This window comes from Botryllus schlosseri, chromosome 14, assembly GCF_051294905.1.
Source record: "Botryllus schlosseri isolate E-star chromosome 14, Bs_hap1, whole genome shotgun sequence".
NCBI classification, from domain to species: Eukaryota; Metazoa; Chordata; class Ascidiacea; order Stolidobranchia; family Styelidae; genus Botryllus; species Botryllus schlosseri.
Window position 1 is genome coordinate 25,135,125 of NC_137249.1, and position 22,023 is coordinate 25,157,147.

General features: G+C 38.8%; 2 long non-coding RNA genes across 2 annotated transcripts in view; both read right to left on the bottom strand.

Moving 5' to 3' along the window:
* The window catches only part of LOC145455467 (uncharacterized), a 286,288-nt gene that overhangs the window by 26,916 nt on the left and 237,349 nt on the right, over positions 1 to 22,023 (bottom strand). The window lies entirely within an intron of this gene.
* LOC145456109 (uncharacterized) lies at positions 7,414 to 10,934 on the bottom strand. Its single transcript, XR_013920502.1, has 2 exons — positions 8,384 to 10,934; positions 7,414 to 8,233 (listed from the first exon to the last, which is right to left on the bottom strand). It is a non-coding gene; the product is annotated as an uncharacterized LOC145456109 (long non-coding RNA).

Genomic DNA, 22,023 nt, shown 5'->3' on the forward strand with positions numbered 1-22,023 from the left:
CGTGCCGATCGTTCTGGCACACCTCTTAGAGTCGCATGCTACATTGCCCAAAACTATATATCTCGGTGTGACGTGGCGCGGTAATGTCCAACGCCGATATGCCCATTTTTATAAATCTTGCGTATTTTTTCTTGGGTGAAGGGTACCCAATAATCAAGATATTTGACAACCAGAAATCTCGCGGAGCGCGAAAATTTTGTGAAAAAGCTGCATAAATTTTCAAAAAATAAAATTTAGAAAAAATTCAGAAAAAAAATTTACAAAATAATTTTGGGTCCCCCTCGAGCTCGGGCCCGCCCAATTGGGGGGTTTGGAGTGCGGCAGTTACGGTCCTGGCCGGAGGATACATGTTCTCGCAAAAAAAGCGATTGCAAACTTACGAAGGCTGTCCGTTAATGATTTAGAATGCATAAAATGTACTAAATGCCTGTATACGGCTGGTAAATCGGCTACAGCAGCCTAAATTTAATTGTTGGCCTCAAATGCATGGTAACCATGTTCTGCGGCCAGCTGCGTCTTTTGCTGTTGAAATGCAGCCCGTTATACAAGGAAAGTTGAGAATCCTTGGTTTACGGTAGGGTACATGTAAATCCACGGTTATTCGCAAAATGATAACCAAAAATCGTGTGAAGGTAGGAGGGGGGCTTTAGCAAAAGGCAAAATGGATACAGATCCAGTGACGTGCGGTCCAATGAGGCAGGTGAGGCAGTGCCTCACCTGTCGTCTGGGTGAGTACGTGAAAATCGTGAAAACCCTCGATGAGTCGTTGATTATTGATGTTTTACATCGATGTTCATAAATAACAAAATTTGAACATTTTTTTTCACCCAGCATCATCAATTTGCATAATTATTATTCAGAAAACAGCGCGAAAGGAGAGGTGAGGCACAGGTGAGGCATGGGCGGGTCGTGCCGCACCTGCGACAATGCAATTCATCATAAATAGCCCGGAATTCAAAATAACTGGCATCAATCAAATGCTATCGTCACACTGATTCCGAAAATCCAAATATTAACAGTGTCAGAGCACCAGAACCCCCCAAAATCGCCAATGAAGATGACATTCGGCTTTATTACAGACAATGCCATCGCAGAGAAACAATAGCCAGGTGAGGCACAAACGAATCTGCGTCATGCACTATTCGCTAACAATTGGACAATCGAAGCGCAGTGAAACGCGCGATCGATTTCGGAATCCAACAGTGTTGTAGGAATTATATAGTAGCGACGGCCAATAAGTAATGCGGAGCCAATGCATCCCCTTACTTATGTAGCTGTTATGTATTTTCCATCCATAGCTACGTTAAATTGTGGTACATGACAGCTTCTTGCATAGGCTGCATTTGACTGCAATAGCCTACCTATAATGTATTTTCCATCCATGGCTACGTTAAATTGTGGTATATGACAGCTTCTTGCATAGGCTGCATTTGACTGCAATAGCCTACCTATAACCACTATTCCACTAATTGTGGTATGTGACAGCTATACTTAAATTGCCTGCGTTGTCGTTGTTTGTGGTCAGTGGTGCCACTCCTAGTGTTTTTACACTAGATTCAGTGTATTTTGACTTGACCTAGTGTCCCACTGCATTTTCTTTCGAAATTCGGCACATCTAGTGTTTTTTTACTGAAAAAAAAATTGCAACTGAGGATGCTATTTTCATGTGCTTCGAATAATTTATACCGGTACTTGAAGAGATACAGTAACTATTATCCGTCTAAACTTGCCCATTTAGCACATAGCGACCAGTCCTACATGTGTTGTAGAATATGCAATTGCAACTTAACAGTGTGCAAAGAAAATGCTCTCTACACTCGCTGCTATTGTTACGCGTGTGCGTGTTTGTGTGTGTGTGTGGGGGGGGGTGCCTCACCAGCAATGAACCTCAACGCACGTCACTGTACAGATCATAAAATCAAAGTGAGCTCTTGTAACGGGTGCAGAAATTTAGTGATCGACTACTGCTTACGGTACAATATTCTACATTGGTGCATGAATTTTAATGATTATTCGTAAAATGATAACTAAAAAAATGAGAATTGATGATTGATCCCCTCTTTACGGTACAATACCATATTCTTTATGGATACAAGCACTTCAGCGGTTATTTGGAAAATGGTAATGCTTGAAAAAAGCGCGCAAACCGGAGAAATAGTTGAAAAAAAGCACGTAAACCGAATAGGAGGCCCCTCGAAAGCGCGTAAATCAACCAGGGGGGCCTAGGCGTCCGCCTACCTCGCCTACACCTAAAGCCGCCACTGCTTATGGCTATACTCTGTGCATCGATCTGAGTTATTGGACATTTGGAGAGTGACCGTTTTATTGATAGAACGGGTTAGTTGAATAAAACGGTATTACACTCACTTTGTTCTGCGGGTCTTAATTCGCTTTCGACATTCGTAATGCAGTTGATGACCTTGTTCACATAAATCTGATCTCCTGCCACGACGTTAACCGAGCTGTTTATGAACTTTTGTTTGACGTTTTCACCTTCTGTCAACGTCGCAGATCCTGAGACATACGAGAATATTGCAATGCGTGCGATTTTCCGATGTCGCATTGTGTCATTTTTAGGTATTATATGTTACTAGGGCTGGGCACAATGATTCGAGTACTCGAATCTGAATCGAGTAATAATTTTGATGATTCGAGTCGAGTAGTAAAAGTCGATTTTTTCGAGTACTGAAATTATAGGCTCGCTCGCCACTGCAAGTTAATTTATCAACGGGAATTATAGTTTCGATACAATTTCCCCTGCAGAAGCCTTGAAACCTTGATTGGCCATATCGCAGCATACGAGACACATAGTACAAAGCTACGAACGTACTGAAAATACCATATTTTCGAAGTCATGACCATCCCATATAATATTGCCACAAAGTGCAATTAAACCAGTATGGTCTAAAAATACCAAACTATCTTTGGTGTGATGGATAACAGGCATAATATTCTCTGTAGTGGCATAAAAGGTACATATTTAAACTTTGACATAATATATAATGTTATGACGTCATAGTGAATGATACTCGAATACTCGACTCGACTCGAAGCATTTTACGCGATTCAGAATCGAATCACTCAGGTACTCGATTTTGCCCAGCCCTATATGTTACCCAACGGTCGAATTGTAGTATATTCAGATAGCTTCAAAGCGATTTTATATGTATAATATCGATAAAAAGAATATTCGCTGAAATATTACTGGATTTACTCACCGCATGCCCCGGGTGATACTGATGGAGGCGCATCAATGACACCAGAATCTAGATCTTGACCCCGTTCCGCCATAACAACGATCACGTGATATGAAGTTGAATAATAGTCATTTCTGTTATTAGAGTTTTGGCGTGAGGATTTTAACTTTATATTAGAATACAGCCATTTCTAACATTAAAAATAGGCCGTGAACAGTGAAAAGGCCCGTGCAATCACCCGCAAACCGCACGTATACTTTTTGGTGAAGAGGTTGGACACCCTGCTCTTATGCATTTGTAAATCTCTATAAAAACGCAGGTGACAGCGCGGAATACCCTGTAGACCAGGCTTTGGTACCTATCGTGTGACATTTGGCTGGACAAGTTGTGGCATACCACCCTGTCGTTGCAAAATTTAATTGAAAAGTTCATCGAAATAAGAACAGGCGACATATTTTGAGTCTAATGTCGCAGAAATCCACCTTACCTGTGGAAAGTTTGGTAGAAGTGATCAGTAACAAATTACTTCTACTTTTTGAAATACTCAAGTAGGCTTTACCTGCTTTCATTACGTGCTCAAATGGTATGTTCGCCGTTTTAGGTGTAAATACTAGTTTTCAGGCTTTTGATTTTTGGAAGTAAAAAGTAGTATAAGAATACGTTTCAAATACCTTTATGAGCGACATCACTCTACCGACTGGGCGAAATACCCCTGCATCACGGAACTGATTGTATTTCAATGATCACATCAATTTGTAGTGGCATTAGCCATTTTTCGGTAGTCGTGAAAATCAACTGCAATTTCAAGTGTAATCACATGCAATGTTAAAATTGTGCGACGTCAGTAGTATAGTCGATCGGTCGTGAGGTGCGTGGGGTTCTTATGGGCTGGGTGGTGAGGTGCCTGAAAACCGGGGGTGGTGAGGTGACCCTTATCTCTTATGGCGGGGGTGGTGAGGTGCCATTGTGTCTTATGGCGGGGGTGGTGAGGTGACCCTTATCTCTTATGGGCGGGGTGGTGAGGTGCCGTGAAAACTCGTGGTGGTGATGGCACCCTTTTAGACCCCCTCTCGGCGGTGAGGTGCCATATGTATTCTTACGCGATATGTGGTGACTCGCCATGTGTTCTTATGGGTGCGGTCGTGATGCGCACTTTCAACCATCTCTCGCGTGGTGTTGAATAGTCACCAACAATAACCGCACAAACGGAAACGTGGCTTGCAAGAGGATTTACGCAGTGCGTGCGACAGACGGCGATTCGAATATCAACAATAACCGCGTTCGCAAACTAACACTTCAAAAAGATGTGAAATATTTGTAAAATCCTACGATCGCTCACAAGATACCACTTCCGGCATATCGATCTATCACTCAATACACAACCGAAGTTGAATTATAATTGAATGCGTAAATTTATCACCTCGGCATCAAAATTCGAAAACAACAACTTGATGCTTTATGTTCTCACTCTAATTCCATGATAAGTGTAATAAGTGTCGAATAACAGATACACCACCGGCGAGACTTGGATACCAACAAATTGTCACTTATTTCTATTCTAGCCGTAATCCTTTGTGAAGTTAACGCTTATTCAAAAAGGTGTGAAATATTTGCAAAACCCCGCGATCACTGACAAGATAATGTCTCGGACATAACCATCTTTCACGACTTGGTGTCATAACCATACCGATCGCTCACGAGGTGAAATTTTAGTAATCAGTTTGTCACAGAACTTGATTTCGCTGGTAAGATTTAACAAGTAACGAATAACAGACCGCGGTAACTTGAATAGCGACAAATTGTCACTTATTTCCGCTCTAACCCTAATCCTCTGTGAAGTGAACGCTTATTCAAAAGGGTGTGATATAATTTTAAAATCCAACGACCACTCACCGGATAATGCTTCAGACATAACAATCCCTCATGTCCGCTCACAAGGTAATATTTCGGTAATTAGTTTGTCCCAGAACCGTCGCAGACAGTGATTCGAAAACCAACAATTTGTCACTTGCCCGCGATCGCTATATGTTTCACACCTCTCGAATAGTCGCTGACTTTAGTTGCGTGATAAGATCCATGAAAATATTCAATCAATGTGTTAGTTTGTCAATTCGAAATGAAACTTACTACACAAACCAAGTTGATTCGTATCTGAATGTGTTAATTCGGTACAATTCTAAATATTTTGAGAAATCTTTTCGTGATCTTTTGATTCGACCATTACTGACACCGACTTTCAGCCACATCGAATTATTCGCACATTCCACGCCGCTGTTTTCACACTTATAGAATCAATACCAACTATAATTCTACAAGAATCAAGAATCACAAGTATGTGCAATATACAGTTATTGTCTTTATCAACATGAAATCAAACTCTTAACAAAAACACGCATCTTATCACTCGTCAACTCTATCATGAAAATCCTTGAATCCTTATTATCAAAAAATGTTATAGCGCGGCGTCGGAATCCATTCGTGGGATGTACTAAAGGTAAATCCAGATAATCCAGAATGAAATATTTGGACTTGACATAGTCCGAATTGAAATAGATTGACAAACATTACTAACAACTTTCAACCCAACCATAGTTAGAGATTATACGCATATTGATTTGAAACAAGTAATGGAACCTTACAACGCTATCACAGTTTTCCGTTTGTCAAATAGAGTTTCAGTAATTACTAGGGATGGTGTGAACGCGAGGTTCACGTTCGTGTTCTGTGTGTGAACCTCGGAAATTTAGAGGTTCGCGTTCACAACAGAACCTCGGTAGGTTCTGCACTGTGAACCTTTTTCATAGATTACAATTTTCACTTCATTGTAACATCTTTGGTTCAAATTTATTATATTTCAACTGCGGGCCACTCTATGTATGGCGCTGGCAGCATTAAAAATCAACACTAAACGAACATGCACCTTGACAATCTCAAAGGTTTTACTTGCTTGTTACAATAGTTTGCTCGAAATATCCAGCTTTCCGTTCGTGGATATTTAGTGACACTCTGCTGTGAGCTTGAGCCGCAATCACACAACATCACGAGCCGAATACGTGGTCAGCGAATGATGCTTATTCAACCAATCAATGAGATTGATATCGTTTTCTGATGCAAAAAATCTAGCAGGCGTACGGGGTCAATCTTGAATTCATATATTTACTGTATCATTAAAACCAAATCCGTGCGATTGAGGTGTTGGCTACTGCTGCAGAACTTGTTAATGGGGTAATATCTGTAGCAAGTATAGAAACCCGTTTTACACTCTGCTCAATATCAATGTAGCAATACCCAGACGCCGAATACATTGTCCGGTCTGGCCTAGACCTTCAAGGCGTAAGCTTATATTTCTTCGTATGTCCTCGTCGAAATTGTTGGCAAAGCGACGGAATATATTGATTTTATGGGAGTATTATATCATTTGATTGCCTCAGTTGATACATTTAGCGGCGTTTAAAACACCAATATGTACTTCAGCATTGTGACCTTATGTGACCCGAGTCGTCGCTAGGTATCGTGTACACTGTACATTAATATAGGTTATCGCTTCATTGAAAGATAGAGATGAAATTAGCAAAATGACGTCACGTGACGTCACGAGGTTCACGTTCGTGTTCACACAGAACCTTTCAAAAAGGTTCACGTTCACACGAACCTGAACCTTTCAGAGGTTCACACCATCCCTAGTAATTACTATCGCTATATTTTAATGTGTTACTACACACAATCAAGTCAATCAATGAAATAGCACCTGTTGTAAATATTTCTTACTTGACAACCACCTGTGCATAACACGATCGAGTTGCAATGCGATGAGTTGAATCGGAATATTTCAACCTACTTTGTCATATCGCGATTTGAAGTAGGATTGCCAGACAGGTTGGGTAAACTTTCACTCCACTGCGTTTCAGATTAATTTATTCACACGATCACCATCTCGCTGTCTTCACACTTACACAATCGCGTACTGTTCCCACTCGCAACTTCGGTACGATATTTCAACTTGTCACAATAACTGATTATTCACATGTTGATTTGAAACAAAAGAAACCTTGAACAAGTTATCTGGGTATTTTTTGTCACAATTGAGTTAATGGAAATAGTATTACACCTCGAAATTTTAACATCTTACCATACTCAAAAGAGTCAATCATGAAAACCTTGTCAAGTAAATCCGTTTGTAAATCGACCAACCATTTATACAGAAAGAAGGGATCTATTTATTTTTTCACCCTAACTCATTTCTCCGGAAGACACTTTGAAAAGGGGTTACCGGTGAAACATGAACAGACTACACGTGAAACATTTCATATATATGGCTCAGAGGTTTCCTCGAGGTGTTTCGGATTTCTGTTGTTTCTTTAACTTATTGGCATGTCAACCCATGCTATACATAGCCCTCAAGGCATGTCATCCGCTTGCAGTCTTTTCTTCCGCTCGAATGCATTTATCTTTTGATAGATTACATTTATTCCGAAGTTTCAATGACGTGATGTTTGATTTTAAAATAACTCCCTCAGGGCAAGTCAGCACATTTCTTTAAAACTGCTTCTAATTAAATCAAATTTCTAAGCCGACAATATGTCTACTGCACACAATTTCCAATTTATTGCCACTAGGAATGGACTATGTTTTATCCCGGATGTTTTAATCGCGTTCCAAAACTTTTCTGATTTGGGCCCATTCCAGCTTGCAAAGAACGTCGCCATCGCTGTCGATCGTCAGCCAATAATTCATAATCGTTTAGTTCACCTTTAATAGTGAGTGTTTGTATTGGTAAGGAGGAGGCGGGAAGTGCCCTTATACCGCAAATCCCTAGATTTGGCGCGCGCCCGCGCTCTATCTCCACGTCTTATGAGGAGGTATGGGAAATATATCAACATACCTTTATCCATTACTGTTGTCCATGACTAGGATGCGAAACGACATCGGATCCCATAACTTGACATGTGCTCGTTCATGAATTCTCTTCGACGGCCTCTTTTCTGGAATTTGTTGCGTCCTAATGTTACCAGAACTCCCCGACAACTGTGCTAAAACTAAGCAACACAGCAATATTGGTTACTGCGCTGGAAAGTGGTGCTGTCGCATTCTTGACAGACTTTAACACACTTCGTGCGACCACATTCCACTTTTCCGGGTAATTATTTTGGCACACCCATTCGTGCATATATATACGCAGTACTTACCAACCGGTTGGCTTAGTCGATTTTGCACATTTCGCCTTTGCCAACCGTTTCACGCCTCACATAGCTGTCATAATGACGCTGTAATAAATACTGAAATACATTCATTTTAACCTTCGCTTGCTGTGACTTTTTGACTGTAGAATATCGTGATCGATTTTTGCTTGGCTCACCTGAGGGCTGAGGTCATTAATTCTCCCCCCGCTTCCATCAAAATGAGCAATTGTTTTTATATACTATAGAATGAGGTTCGGTCTATGTGCTTGTAAGTGTAACCGACTTTCTCTAACCCGCGATGATTGTTCATGGTATTTTCAGGACAGAAAATATGCAAGGATGAATCATAATTATTTATAAGTAGTGATTTGAGACGATTCAGCACATCATTGTAGCGACTTCCCACGCCAAGATGCAAAGCTGAATTCTGGAGAAAACGTTATCAAAATAAGTTGTTTAAAAGGGGGACATAAGATGGCTGTACCTAGTTTAACAAGTAAATCGTTGTTTGCAGATTTAAATTGAACAGCCCACATCGTGTACTATTGTCATAATATGAGCAGTTACGCCAATAATAGGTGCATTTTTGTAATTCTTTTAATGTGACACCGTGATAAGGATGCTACACCTAAATCACCATAACGATTTCACCCGCAAAGTCGAGGACTAAAACATAACGCGCCTATAACCAACACAACATTGATAACATGGATTATAAGGATAATCTGGATAACAATTCCTTGGTGTAAACGTATCTCTAATCACCTATGAAACAGATATCGAATATTTTTCATGTTGTGAAATCCGTCAAACTACCTTCGTCACTTCCGCAAATAATCTCAAAACACTTATTTTATTTATGTATCAACGTGCCAAACATAATTTCAAATCTAACTATCGTTCGAGTTATGCAATATAATATAATCTACGACAAAAACCTGCAAAAGCACTTCAAGAGATTAAATTTGATTATCGTATCAGATCCGTGCATGAGCTTATAGGTCACGACATCACCTACAATAATTCTTGATATTAAGTTACCTATCGCACTAATACGTAGCCTACTCTCTTTCATTGATGTGACATTTATTCGAAAAATAATTCCAGAGATTATATCTTCATATATAATTAATTTTACCAGAAAGTACGCACGCAACTACTATTTTCCAATTTATGTTCTACTTGTATACGATAGTTCTACCCAATGTTATCATATTTTAACAATCGCGTGATTTATCTGCTGTACCTCGATTAACACTACAACTTAATCGTATTACTTTTATACGACCTTGAAAACAGATATTTACAATGTTACCACTTGAATATTGGAATATATGACTACTCCTGAAGGTGGGGAAAATTCGTCACTGACCATCCCTGGCGAATACTGATATTGCAAATAGCGGCCCGGTCCTTCCGAGTCAATGAATACTTCATATAGATTTCTTCCAATTGCCAATGGTCGCCAAGTTCATGTTCAGTCCTAAACCCGGATTGGCATTGTTTTGAATTATCGACGATGGCCAGATAACGTCCAGTGAATTGGAACTGCTTTTGCGGCATTTCCTGTATGTCCGTTGTACCACTCGTCATTGGTCTGTTGCCGTAATAAAATTCGCATGTAAGTTTCTCGCACAGAACATTCGCTTGCCGAGAGTCACATGGCGAGGAGAACTGATGAGCCAATGTAATGATTGGATTTGGCTTCTTCATTTGCAGTGCTTTCTCTTTCATATTTTGAAGGCATAGGACACCGGAACACTATTCCTATCGACGGCAACAGCGTTTTTGACACCGTCCAAGTAGTTGGGATGATAACTATTATTACCGCCTTGAAGACAATCAAGATCGGTCCTCACTGTGACGTTTGACAGGGCATATACGTAGAAAAACTGGCACTTCAGAAGTCCGATACTGGCCACCAATATGAGAGAGATGAAAAAAGATGCCTTGGGTTCAAGAAGTAATTTTTAAAGCTGTACTGAACATCAATCAATGATGGATTGAGCAGTTTGCAACAGTCTTTTGATGAACTTCGGGCAAGGATTCCACTCTCGGTTCGTTTGCTTCTTCTGTAGAATGTACCAGATCTCCAACTTCATAGCCTGACAGCAGTCAACAGCGACCTTGTACGGTCCAGTAATTAACTAAATACTCATTATGTGTATTCCGAACGTGATATTACCTTAATAAAACCAAATACTCCAATAGTGTTAATTGCACAGCTAAACAGGTCTAATTACTGATAAACTCGATTATAAATGATCCACATGTAGCACACTTCAAATTATAATACGAATTTATACATTCCCATCCATCATGCACAATTTACAACTTGATTAACACTCCAAGGTATGTTTCAACATATATATGCTGAGGCCTTTCCTGCCCAATATACATCCATATAAAATATAACAACAATATGCCGATAGATGACCACAAAAGGACTGTCATTCGAAGACTAGGGTCAAATATATTTCTGTCGTTGTGTTCCGGTGTTTTCCTTTGATTTATTACTTTGTATTGGTGTCTTAAGCTTTTTATATATTCGTATAAGCTGTGAGTAGTGAGGCTAAGGAACTTTGGTACCGTCCAATCACAGAAGGCCACGTCGCCTTAATTGCCACGCCTACATTGCCACATCATCCACCCATTGCCGCACCTATAGGACGCCCCTTGCCACATCATCCACCCATTGCCGCACCTATAGCACACCTATTGCCACATCATCCAGCCATTGCTGCACCTATAGCACACCTATTGCCACCATCATCATGAATATGCGTACTGAGCTGTTTTTGAGAATATGAATTCTCGTGTAATACACTAAACTTTGAACTAATTTCATAACGTCATCACAGAGGAATCAGCCAACTATCTTGATCTAGGTTGTAGGTTCGAACCCTGTAGTCACCGCATTTCATACGACCCTTTTCATGTCTCCTAACTTTTACTCGGTCTCATTGAAATAGCATTGTATAGTGTACGATTTTATTTCGAAAAAAGAGCATATCAATGATATCGTTGATCGTTATTGCGCCGATTCGCGTGCTGAAATCCTCCAGATCGCTTGGTGTTTTCAGCTGGATTCAGAGGTTGATAATGCTCGATCCCATCGCGAGTATACGTAACGACCATGGATCACTAAACTATAGGCAGTTATATTACTCTATTGGTCAGAGATAACTCATCCGTCCATATTTTTAAACTTGATTTTATGTATACAAGTTACGGTCTCTGCAGCCTCCACATTTTACGACTTATTTTCATTAGACGCGGGCAAGCGATTCTCAAGTTCGGAGCTACGGAAACAAATCACTAGCATGTGCGCGTTCCGGATAGTCTTGTATAATTTTCTAAAGTCGTAACAGCTTAGTAGCATATACGCGAATCCCAAGCGAAAATAATCGAACGAACTATAGCCGCAGGCGTGCGATTCGCAGGACTTTAATTATAGAAACACTTCCGATGCCTGTACGCGAACCCCAGCGTTATAACGATTAGGTCTAATTAGCGCGTTCTGAAGCCGTAAATTTAGTCAACATCATTGGGATAGCCATGATGTAAAGATGGTGATAGAGTGTGACAATAGCACTCGCCAAGGTTAGACAAACATAACCTTAAACTACTCTATACTTCACAAAATATAAAGTTATAAAAGTAAGCAAATTTCTATGAAAACCGGTTAAATAGAAGTAAAATTAACCTTAAAACATAACTACTTACTGAAAAATCGTTACGTAGAAGTGGAGTTAGTCTACGAACATAACCACTTACTTACTTTGAAATCTTTACTTGTACTTGTATTCGAGCAGAATTGCAACCGATGCATTATTGACTTTAATACTATGTACTTTAAATTATCCACACCTATGGGTCGAAATGTTGTTAAGTTACTCATGCTTTAATTTCATGCTGGAACAACTTTAAAACTAACGCAGTTCTATAGCAACTTTTGCCTAAATCTGTTTTCGGTAGCGTGTTCATATACATAGTCTGCTTTAATAACAGAATTACCATGCTAATATGTGACTCCTCACCTTGAAGCTTGGTACGTAGTTGTAGGACATTGTGATTATGCAGCATACCAAATTTCCTCGCGCATTTCATAATGAAGCAACTTTAAAACTAACGCCGCTCTACATCGACTTTTTATATACCTATACATAGTCAATTTTAATAACAGATTTACCGTGTTAAACATTGAATTCCCACCTTTAAAGCTGGTACGTGGTTATAGGACATACCAAATCCAAATCCACCATACCACACCCCATCACACATTTCATGATGGAACAACTTTAAAACGAACGCGGCTCTACATCGACTTTTTGCGTACAACTGTTTTGCGGGAGCGTATAGAACGTACCTATACATAGTCAACTTTAATAACGGAATTACCATGCTTAACATTGAATCCCAACTCTAAACTTGATACGTAGTTGTAGGACATTATGGCAATGCACCATGCTAAATTTCATCACACATCTAATGATGGAACACCTTTGAAACTATCGCTGTCGAATATCGACTTTTACGCATATCTGTTTTTCGTGAACATAGCATATACCGATACATAGTCAATGTTAGTAACAGAATTAGGATGTTAAACATTAAATTCTCACCTTGAACGTTGGTACGCAGTTGTAGGACATAATAACAATGCACCATAAACAACATGAATTCAGTCTTCACACCACAGAAACACAGCCGCTTGGTTAACATCACAAAACCGCAATTGAACTCAAGATTGCCATACACGGAATCGCTGTTAACGATGTCTGACTGCGGCGTTTCGACGAGTAACGAATTCTCGTATTTAGTATTGATTGTGACACATAGTCAAAACAGCGACAGTTTTCACAACCCGGTACATACATTGAACCAAGTGATGTAAGGTGAAACACTACGTTCGCAGCAAAAAAAAAGTTTGCAGGGCATGACCACCACCAACATATAGAGTAGTGAGTGAGTACCCCGATTTTACTATATTCCGAGATCCGGATCACGATTCAAGTCTACCTGAGAATCCGAACTACCCTGTGAAGTTGATATATCAAGTTGTGAACCGTGAAAGGGTTGTAATCTCGGTGAAATAGTGTGCGACACATTTTTCCACAAGTCGAATGCATGTCGGCTCATACTAAGACCATTAGGAATTTGCACAATGACAGGTTATTGAAACCGATGCCAAAACTCAGTATAATAGATTGATATTGACCGCGTGTATGTTTGACATATATGCAGCATCTTGGATCGGCGCTGGAGCACTGAATGGCACTGCAGAAGTCATCTACTCTCCTAAGCTTGGACTGATCTGGGCTATTGCGCCACTGTGTTACGGGTTTAGTGTTCAAGTACTTTATCTTTACACGACGTTTTTTGTAAAATGAATACTAATTTTATTGAAAAAATAAAAAATAAAAAAGAGCGAAAAATTACATTATATCCCGGAACGCAACAAGAAAAATCGTATGAATTTGTAAACTACTTGTTCATGACATAATAATAATTCTACTTGTACACTTTTTCACATTTTATAACACTTTAATTAATACTTAACAGTTTCAGTTTTAAATAAAATACGGAATATAAACTAATCGAAAAATTCGGTAACCAATTTCGCGTAGGCTATGCATGCATACAAATGAGGAAAGTTACATCAACGCGTGTTAAAGTAGCTGTATCGAGTTATCGAATGATTTTCTCCTTACATCAAAACAACTAGAATGTATAACTAAATTAAAAAACGTATCTAAATGAGCTCCAGGGCATTGTGATTATGCTGCATACCAAATTTCATCACACATTTCATGATGGAACAACTTTAAAACTAACGCAGTTCTATAGCAACTTTTGCCTAAATCTGTTTTCGGTAGCGTGTACATATACATAGTCAGATTTAATAACAGAATTATCATGCTAATATGTGACTCCTCACCTTGAAACTTGGTACGTAGTTGTAGGACATTGTGATTATGCAGCATACCAAATTTCCTCACGCATTTCATAATGGAACAACTTTAAAACTAACGCGGTTCTACATCGACTTTTTGCGTACATCTGTTTTGCGTGGGGGCGTATAGCACGTACCTATACATAGTCAACTTTAACAACGGAATTACCATGCTTAACATTGAATCCCAACTCGAAACTTGATACGTAGTTGTAGGACATTATGGTAATGCACCATGCTAAATTTCATCTCGCATCTAATGATGGAACACCTTTAAAACTAACGCAGTCGAATACCGACTTTTACGTATATCTGTTTTGCGTGAACATGGCATATACCTATACATAGTCAATTTTAATAACAGAATTAGCATGCTAAACATTAAATTCTCACCTTGAACGTTGATACGCGGTTGTAGGACATAATAACAATGCACCATACCAAATTTCGTCAGACATTTCATGATGTAACACCTTTAAAACCAACGCAGTTCTATACAGACTTTTGGCTAAATCTGTTTTTCCGTAGCGTAGCACGTACCTATACATAGTCAACTTTAATAACGGATTTAGCATGTTAATAATCGACTTAGTTTTAAATAAAATACGGAATATAAACTAATCAAAAAATTCGGTAACCAATTTCGCGTAGGCTATGCATGCATACAAATGAAGAAAGTTACATCAACGCGTGTTAAAGTAGCTGTATCGAGTTATCGAATGATTTTCTCCCTACATCAAAACAACTAGAATGTATAACTAAATTAAAAAACGTATCTAAATGAGCTCCAGGGCATTGTGATTATGCTGCATACCAAATTTCATCACACATTTCATGATGGAACAACTTTAAAACTAACGCAGTTCTATAGCAACTTTTGCCTAAATCTGTTTTCGGTAGCGTGTACATATACATAGTCAGATTTAATAACAGAATTATCATGCTAATATGTGACTCCTCACCTTGAAACTTGGTACGTAGTTGTAGGACATTGTGATTATGCAGCATACCAAATTTCTTCACGCATTTCATAATGGAACAACTTTAAAACTAACGCGGTTCTACATCGACTTTTTGCGTACATCTGTTTTGCGTGGGGGCGTATAGCACGTACCTATACATAGTCAACTTTAACAACGGAATTACCATGCTTAACATTGAATCCCAACTCGAAACTTGATACGTAGTTGTAGGACATTATGGCAATGCACCATGCTAAATTTCATCACGCATCTAATGATGGAACACCTTTAAAACTAACGCAGTCGAATACCGACTTTTACGTATATCTGTTTTGCGTGAACATGGCATATACCTATACATAGTCAATTTTAATAGCAGAATTACCGTGTTAAACATTGAATTCCCACCTTGAAAGTTGGTACGCGGTTATAGGAGATTATAACAATGCACCATACCAAATCCCATCACACATTTCATGATGGAACAACTTTATAACTAACGCGGCTCTACATCGACTTTTTGCGTACATCTGTTTTGTGGGAGCGTATAGCACGTAGCCTACCCATACATAACCAACTTTAATAACGGAATTACCATGCTTAACATTGAATCCCAACTCGAAACTTGATACGTAGTTATAGGACATTATGGCAATTCACCATGCTAAATTTCATCACACATCTAATGATGGAACACCTTTGAAACTATCGCAGTCGAATACCAACTTTTACGCATATCTGTTTTTCGTGAACATAGCATATACCCATACATAGTCAATTTTAATAACAGAATTAGCATGCTAAACATTAAATTCTCACCTTGAACGTTGATACGCGGTTGTAGGACATAATAACAATGCACCATACCAAATTTCGTCAGACATTTCATGATGTAACACCTTTAAAACCAACGCAGTTCTATTCAGACTTTTGGCTAAATCTGTTTTTCCGTAGCGTAGCACGTACCTATACATAGTCAAGTTTAATAACGGATTTAGCATGTTAATAATCGACTCCCCACCTTGAAACTCGGTACGCAGTTGTAAGACATTATGACAATGCACCATGTCAAATTTTGTTACGCATTTCATGATTGAACAACTTTAAAACTAACGCAGTTCCATACCGACTTTTGCGAGTGCGTAGCACGTACCTATATGCATACTCAACTTTCATAACGGAATTACCGAGCTAAACATTGAATGCGCAACTTGAAGATTGGTTCACAGGTGTAGGGCAGTATGACAATGGAACACATCAAATTTCATCACACATTTCATGATGGAACACCTTTAAAACTAACGCAGTTCTATACCAACTTCGCGTGAATCTGTTTGCGGGAGCGTAGCACGTACCTATGCGTGATCAACTTTAGTGATGGAATTACATATGTAATTAAGTTTCAACACTTTTACAATGATTCGTCTTGCTTCCTATAACACCCCACTCGAGAAAATGCGTCGTAGGATATAGATGAAACTAGCACCACTCATCAAGACCGCTGAAAACAGTACATTTCAACATTTAGTAGCAGTAAATTTCTAGTAAAGTACAAGACGTGATGATTTCCGAGTGAGTTAAAAAGTAAGTATTGCAGGTATAGTTTACCTGAAAACCGAATACTCTGAAATAGAAGTAGATGCAGTGTAAATAGTTAATCACTTAATTAAGTTTAGTGCAAGCAGATAAAACCTATACTTGGGTAGTACAAAATGCACGAGTACTTCGCTATCGCCTCCCTCCACGTAATAAGTGTCTACGGTTTAACCCTATCTCCGCGGTCGGCCTCGAGTCCAAATTTTACCGCTCTCACGAAAAAGATCATAAAATCCGAACAGTGGGACTTGAACCAATACCCAAAATATCGTAGTAAGCAGGAAACAGCTGCCTAACCAACTGAGCTACTCGGATTGATCAGCTGGGAGAGCTGAAAGCGCTATGAGAAGAAGTGTTTCAGGTTTTGAAAAATTAGAAGAGAATTTTGTTACTGAATTTGCCACTACGTCATACATAGACGCTCTCGGGGTGAAATCATCGCCTGACTGATTTCACAGCAATATCACCTTTCTAAAACGTCCTGAGTGAGCTTCATACCGTAACACAGTCGAGTGTGAAGGCCGTTTATGTAACACGTGCTCAACGTCGCGCATCTTGCAAACGAGGCTCACACACGCGGCGCGCGTTGTTTTGATAGTCTGGCCGTCACAATATCATTGTATATAATCGGTAATTGACTATCAATCAGTTGTACGATTTATTGCTATGCGTTGAAATAAACCTTGCTCTTTGAACAACAACAGATAAATCCATGGTGGTTGAATTGACAGGTAGTGATAACCTGCAACTCCTCCATGCTTCCTCAGGCACAGCTATGCCGTCAATATGGTTTATTGTGTATCGCATGCGCATCGCGGCATATATATTCAAGTAAAACGATATATTTACGTTTGGCACAATACAATATATTTCAATCATAAGTGGAATACTGACAAACTACACTGCTCAAGGATAACATATATAAAACGGATGATTCAACTGTCTGTATGATGTTGGTATTACAGGCGCGAATACCGTACACTCGCGCCAACTTCCACACCCATGTCTGCAGTGGTTAGCACTGGCTTCGCGTAACTTATATACGATCAACCTTCGTGATACTGATCTTGTTGAAAAGTTATGGACTGCATCTAACTATGTGTGTGACATTCAACTGTGTAAGACAATCGTAAGTGAATGTATATGGCCTTATGTGCCAATGCTCATACGTGCGCGGCATTTTTCACGTAACAGAACATTGCTATATTTCTCACCAATTTGAAGCGTGTTCTATCCAACTAATTGCCGATATTATGGTTGAAATGAACTCTTGCGATCAACAGCTACTCTAAAACGACAACTGTGTCTGCTTACGACGTGTAGAACGGAAGATGTAAGGAATTATAAGATTAGCGTTCATTCAGGCGAACTGAGCTACACATTGTATTTTGCGGGAAACGTTTTTCTGTATTCAATCTGCATTTTGAACAGGTTATGCCATAAGGCAATGGTTTATATATAGCTGGTCGTATGCGTATCGACAATCGCTATTTCTAGACGATCATTGTAACCGTTTACGACCCCTACAACGCCAGATGTCGTTAATTGATTGAAGCGTGTTTGTGAAAAACTGTGCATGGATCCTATAGGATCCACCCGCGGCGAAAGGGTTAAGACTGCTTTTACCGATACTCGTCGGTTTCAGTTTTAGATAGAATTCGTAAAACATAAGCTAATTTAATGAATTTACTCGAATGTACTATGCCGCGCTGATAAGATTAATTATAATATACTTATCATGTTACAGCGATTTTTCTAGCGTAGAAATCTTTAAAATGTAGTAAGCAGGCCAAATGAAGATATTCGTTGAGCTGAATAAACATAAAAAATACTCTAGACTACTTTATCGGTACTTTACAGTTACAGTTTTAGATAAAATTTGTCCCTTTCACCTATAATTACAACTCCTCGCTATCTAAACATGTTTAGAATATATTATTTGCGATGATACGAACCCGTGAAGTACTCAAGTTGCTTTTCATAGCATATAGATGAAACTGACAACACTCACCAAGACCAGTGATCCACTGAAAAAAGTACATTGTAGCAGTAAAGTCCTACTAAAGTACAAGAAGTAATGATTTCCCAGTTAGTTAAAAAGTAAGTATTGAGGTATAGTTTGCTCGAAAAAGCGAAAAACTCTGAAATAGAAGTAGATGCAGTGTAAATAGGTAATCACTTCATTAAGTATAGCGCAAGCAGGCCAAACCTATACTTAAGTGCTGCAAATGTACAAGTACTTCGCTATGTTCTCCCTCCACGTAAAAAGTGACTAGGTTTTAGAGTACTTTATCGGTAATCGACAGTTTCAGTGTTAGATAAAATTTGGTAAGACTTTAAATTTTAAAGTAGTTTGAGCTTACGTTTGTATCACCTTGACAAGTAACATTATCAGACATGAAAATGATACTATCACCGAATATAGAAGTTAACACGCGTCAATGTGCTTCGGAATTCACGAGAAATTGCTTACTAAGAGAAGTATATTGTTGTATACACAATAGTGGAGAGAATATTTAAAATGTAGTAAGCAGGCCGATGGGTATTCGTTTAGTTGTATAGACATAAAAAACATTCCCGCACGCTCTTAAACAAAACACTTCCTAACCCTACCACCTAATACTAAGACGCGCGCGGGAATGTTTTTTATGTCTATACAACTAAACGAATACCCATATCATCGCAAATAATATATTCTAAACATGTTTAGATAGCGAGGAGTTGTAATTATAGGTGAAAGGGACAAATTTTATCTAAAACTGTAACTGTAAAGTACCGATAAAGTAGTCTAGAGTATTTTTTATGTTTATTCAGCTCAACGAATATCTTCATTTGGCCTGCTTACTACATTTTAAAGATTTCTACGCTAGAAAAATCGCTGTAACATGATAAGTATATTATAATTAATCTTATCAGCGCGGCATAGTACATTCGAGTAAATTCATTAAATTAGCTTATGTTTTACGAATTCTATCTAAAACTGAAACCGACGAGTATCGGTAAAAGCAGTCTTAAACCGTAGACACTTATTACGTGGAGGGAGGCGATAGCGAAGTACTCGTGCATTTTGTACTACCCAAGTATAGGTTTTATCTGCTTGCACTAAACTTAATTAAGTGATTAACTATTTACACTGCATCTACTTCTATTTCAGAGTATTCGGTTTTCAGGTAAACTATACCTGCAATACTTACTTTTTAACTCACTCGGAAATCATCACGTCTTGTACTTTACTAGAAATTTACTGCTACTAAATGTTGAAATGTACTGTTTTCAGCGGTCTTGATGAGTGGTGCTAGTTTCATCTATATCCTACGACGCATTTTCTCGAGTGGGGTGTTATAGGAAGCAAGACGAATCATTGTAAAAGTGTTGAAACTTAATTACATATGTAATTCCATCACTAAAGTTGATCACGCATAGGTACGTGCTACGCTCCCGCAAACAGATTCACGCGAAGTTGGTATAGAACTGCGTTAGTTTTAAAGGTGTTCCATCATGAAATGTGTGATGAAATTTGATGTGTTCCATTGTCATACTGCCCTACACCTGTGAACCAATCTTCAAGTTGCGCATTCAATGTTTAGCTCGGTAATTCCGTTATGAAAGTTGAGTATGCATATAGGTACGTGCTACGCACTCGCAAAAGTCGGTATGGAACTGCGTTAGTTTTAAAGTTGTTCAATCATGAAATGCGTAACAAAATTTGACATGGTGCATTGTCATAATGTCTTACAACTGCGTACCGAGTTTCAAGGTGGGGAGTCGATTATTAACATGCTAAATCCGTTATTAAACTTGACTATGTATAGGTACGTGCTACGCTACGGAAAAACAGATTTAGCCAAAAGTCTGAATAGAACTGCGTTGGTTTTAAAGGTGTTACATCATGAAATGTCTGACGAAATTTGGTATGGTGCATTGTTATTATGTCCTACAACCGCGTATCAACGTTCAAGGTGAGAATTTAATGTTTAGCATGCTAATTCTGTTATTAAAATTGACTATGTATGGGTATATGCTATGTTCACGAAAAACAGATATGCGTAAAAGTTGGTATTCGACTGCGATAGTTTCAAAGGTGTTCCATCATTAGATGTGTGATGAAATTTAGCATGGTGAATTGCCATAATGTCCTATAACTACGTATCAAGTTTCGAGTTGGGATTCAATGTTAAGCATGGTAATTCCGTTATTAAAGTTGGTTATGTATGGGTAGGCTACGTGCTATACGCTCCCACAAAACAGATGTACGCAAAAAGTCGATGTAGAGCCGCGTTAGTTATAAAGTTGTTCCATCATGAAATGTGTGATGGGATTTGGTATGGTGCATTGTTATAATCTCCTATAACCGCGTACCAACTTTCAAGGTGGGAATTCAATGTTTAACACGGTAATTCTGCTATTAAAATTGACTATGTATAGGTATATGCCATGTTCACGCAAAACAGATATACGTAAAAGTCGGTATTCGACTGCGTTAGTTTTAAAGGTGTTCCATCATTAGATGCGTGATGAAATTTAGCATGGTGCATTGCCATAATGTCCTACAACTACGTATCAAGTTTCGAGTTGGGATTCAATGTTAAGCATGGTAATTCCGTTGTTAAAGTTGACTATGTATAGGTACGTGCTATACGCCCCCACGCAAAACAGATGTACGCAAAAAGTCGATGTAGAACCGCGTTAGTTTTAAAGTTGTTCCATTATGAAATGCGTGAAGAAATTTGGTATGCTGCATAATCACAATGTCCTACAACTACGTACCAAGTTTCAAGGTGAGGAGTCACATATTAGCATGATAATTCTGTTATTAAATCTGACTATGTATATGTACACGCTACCGAAAACAGATTTAGGCAAAAGTTGCTATAGAACTGCGTTAGTTTTAAAGTTGTTCCATCATGAAATGTGTGATGAAATTTGGTATGCAGCATAATCACAATGCCCTGGAGCTCATTTAGATACGTTTTTTAATTTAGTTATACATTCTAGTTGTTTTGATGTAGGGAGAAAATCATTCGATAACTCGATACAGCTACTTTAACACGCGTTGATGTAACTTTCTTCATTTGTATGCATGCATAGCCTACGCGAAATTGGTTACCGAATTTTTTGATTAGTTTATATTC